The following is a 4,082-nucleotide window of genomic DNA, read 5'->3' as shown; positions in this document are numbered from 1 at the left end:
AGTTGTTAGTTCAGAACCAAGGCAACAACAACAACAACAACCCACCACCACCACCCCAGTTGACAACTTAGCCCATTTTCTGAGGTTGCAGCCGCCGGTGTTTTCCAGTAGCACCGAGCCAATAGTTGCAGATGATTGGCTCCACATGATTGGAAGGGAGTTAACCACTGTAGGATGCACAGATGTTGAGAAGGTGCATTTTGCCGCACACTAATTGGATCGACCATCAGCCTCATGGTGGGAGACTTACACTGTCACCTATCCTATAGCCACTGTTACATGGGACCAGTTCCAGCAGGCTTTTCGCACAGCCCATGTATCAACAAGAGCTATGGCCATGAAGAAGCGTGAGTTTCGCAACTTACGCCAAGGAGGACGCACAGTTGGCCAGTATGTTGATGACTTTAGTAAGCTAGCACGTTATGCCCCAGATGACGTCGCTACAGATGCAGCTAAGCAGGAGAAGTTCCTAGAAGAACTGAATGATGAGCTGAGCATGCAGTTGATGGTGGAAAATTTCAATAACTACCAGGAGTTGGTAGATAGAGCTCTCATGATTGAAGGGAAGTAGCAGCAGATTGATAACCACAAGAGGAAGTATGGACAGGGGATGTATAATTCTGGAGCTCAGCAGAGACCCCGTTTTACCCCGAACTTGGGAGGACTCCTTCAACATAACCATGGAGGTCACAATCACCCTGGAGGGAGTTCGCACAACTATAGTGGCTCCAAGAACGTGAATGGTAATGGAGGAAGCAACGGACAGAACCGTTCCAACCCAGCAACGCCCGCCAAGGAAGATCTAAGCCACGTTACTTGCTACAAGTGCCAGAAGACCGGACATTACGCTAATGAATGTCATGAAGCTAAGAATGGAAACGGCTATGGAAGTTCTGGGAAGAAGCCCAACCCTTTCAATAGAGGACAAGTGAACCACGGTAACATGGAGGAGATTGAAGCCCAGCCGGATGTAGTAATAGGTAAGTTTTTGGTTAAGTCATTTACTGCAGTCATTCTTTTCTATACTAGTGCATCGCATTCATACATATCAAGGGGATTTGTGGATAAGTATAAGTTGCCCACTAGAGTTCTTAAGACACCCATGCTAGTAACCTCACCCGAAGCCGAGTATATGGCAAGCAGTGGATGTTTTCAGTTGCCATTAACCATAGGTAGTCATATTTTCCCTTCTGACTTGATAATTTTGGATTCGCAAGGTTTGGATGTGATTCTGGGTATGGATTGGCTATCAATGTATGGAGGAAACATCGATTGCGCCAGTAAGTCAATTTTGCTCACCACCCCAGAAGGAAGAAGGATCAAGTATGTATCCCGACATGTGCCGATTAGGACTCAAGTAAAATTCCTTATTGGGAGTTGTACAGGAGGAAGTAACAGTGGTGAAGGATTTCCCGAATGTATTTCCCGAAGAGTTGCCAGGCATGCCACCGGATAGAGACATCGAGTTCTTGATTGAGCTTTAGCCAGACATAGGGCCAATATCTAAGAGACCGTATAGGATGCCCGCACAGGATTTAGAGGAAATTAAGAAGCAGATTAAGGAGTTACTGGATAAAGGATATATTCACCCAAGTTCGTCACCTTGGGGATCGCCAGTACTTCTAGTGGAGAAGAAGGATGGATCGTTAAGGATGGTTGTTGATTATTGAGGATTGAATGAGGTGACGATCAAGAACAAGTACCCACTGCCTATGATCAATGATTTGAAGATCGACCTGCGATCAGGGTACCACCAACTGAAGATTCGAGAGTAGGATATACCTAAGGCAACTTTTACCACAAGGTACAGGCTATATGAGTATACCGTTATGTTGTTTGGCCTGACTAACGCACCTGCCTATTTTATGAACATGATGAACAAGGTGTTTATGGAGTTTTTGGATAAGTTCGTTGTGGTGTTCATAGATGATATTCTGGTCTACTCGAAGAATGAAGAGGAGCATAAAGAGCATTTGCATTTGGTACTTGGGAAGCTCAGAGAACATCAGCTATACGCCAAGTTCAGCAAGTGTGAGTTTTGGTTGAAGGAAGTTGGATTTCTTGGACATGTTATATCCGGAGAAGGAATAGCGGTAGACCCCACCAAAGTTGTCACTGTGACAAATTGGGAGGCACCCATGTCAGTTGGAGAAATTCGGAGTTTTCTTGGACGCGCAGGATACTACCGGAGGTTCATTGAGAATTTCTCAAAGATTGCAAAGCCTATGACTGAGTTGTTGAAGAAGGACACCAAGTTCAAATGGACTGAGGAATGTGAGGCTAGTTTTCAGGAGTTGAAGAAACTCTTGGTTACATCCCCAGTGTTGATCCTGCCAGATCAACGCAAGGATTATGAAGTGTATTGCGATGCTTCTCGTCAAGGACTAGGAGCAGTGCTTATGAAAGAAGGAAGAGTTGTTTCATATGCCTCACAACAGCTTAAACCCCATGAGTTAAATTATGCCACACATGATTTGGCCTTAGCAGCCATAGTACATGCGTTGAAAACTTGGAGACATTTTCTCATCGGAAACCATTGTGAAGTATACACGGATCACAAGAGTTTGAAGTATATCTTCACGCGGAAGGAGTTGAATCTCAGACAGAGGAGATGGTTGGAACTCATTAAGGATAATTATATGAAGTTGCATTATCATCCCGGAAAGGCTAACGCAGTAGCCGATGCATTGAGCCGCAAGAGTCATGTCAACACACTGATGACCGGAGAGTTACCTAAGGAGTTAGCAGAAGACCTTCGTGAGCTATGTTTGGAAATATTTCCAAGAGGTTATGTAGCAGCTTTGGAGATTCAATCTACTTTGATGGATAAGATCAGAGAAGCTCAGAGGACGGACAAGGAGATTGCCGAGATAAAGGAAAGGATGAGCAAAGGAAAAAGCCAAGTGATTTCGTGAGGATGAGCACGATACCTTATGGTTTGAGGACCATGTATACGTGCCAAATGATCAGGAGATCAGGAAGCTAATTTTACAGGAGGCCCATGATTCGCCATATTCGATTCACCCAGGAAATACCAAGATGTATTTGGATTTGAAGGATAGTTTCTGGTGGACCGGAATGAAGAAGGATATTGTGGAGTATGTAGCAGTTTGTGATGTATGTCAGAGAGTGAAGGCTGAGCATCAGAAGCCACCAGGATTGCTACAGCCATTGCCGATACCCGAATGGAAGTGGGATAAGCTAGGAATGGATTTTATCATGTGATTACCCAGGACTCGTTCAGGCTATGACTCGATATGGGTTGTAGTCGATCGTTTGACGAAAGTAGCTCATTTCATCCCAGTGAAGACCACTTACACCAGTGCTAAGTTGGCAAAGATATACATGACCAGGATCGTATGTTTGCATGGAGTTACAAGGACCATTGTATCAGATAGAGGAACCTAGTTTACCTCAAAGTTTTGGAATCAGTTGCATGAAACTTTGGGAACTAGGCTAGAGTTCAATACAGCTTTTCACCCGCAGACAGATGGTAAGACTGAGAGAGCCAATCAAATTTTGGAGGACATGTTGACAGCTTGTGCACTAGATTATGGATCTAGTTGGGATGATAATTTTGTTTACGCAGAGTTTTCTTACAACAACAGCTATCAAGCCAGTTTAAAGATGGCCCCTTTCGAAGCATTATACGGAAGGAGGTGCAGGGCACCATTATTGTGGGATGAAGTTGGAGACTGACAATTGTTTGGACCAGATTTGATTAAAGAGTCTGAAGAGAAGGTTAAACTGATTCGCGATAGACTCAAGGTAGCCCAGTCCCGGCAGAAGAGTTATGCGGATTCTAAATGCAAGAAGACAATTTACGAAGTCGGAGACAGAGTGTATCTTCGTGTATCTCCACTTCGAGGAGTGAAGCGCTTTGGAGTTAAGGGAAAGTTAGCACCACGTTTTGTGGGACCATACAAAGTTTTGGAACGTATGGGAAAAGTTGCTTACAATCTGGAATTACCCGAAGGGTTGTCAGGAGTTCACGATGTGTTCCACGTTTCCCAGTTGAAGAAGTGCCACGCAGAGATGGCTGATATCCCTCTGAGAGATACAGTGCCACTGGAAGCAATACA

Source organism: Triticum urartu, chromosome 5, assembly GCF_003073215.2.
Source record: "Triticum urartu cultivar G1812 chromosome 5, Tu2.1, whole genome shotgun sequence".
In the NCBI taxonomy this organism is placed as follows: Eukaryota; Viridiplantae; Streptophyta; class Magnoliopsida; order Poales; family Poaceae; genus Triticum; species Triticum urartu.
The sequence above is the reverse complement of the archived record's forward strand: the minus strand, read 5'-3'. Positions refer to the sequence as shown.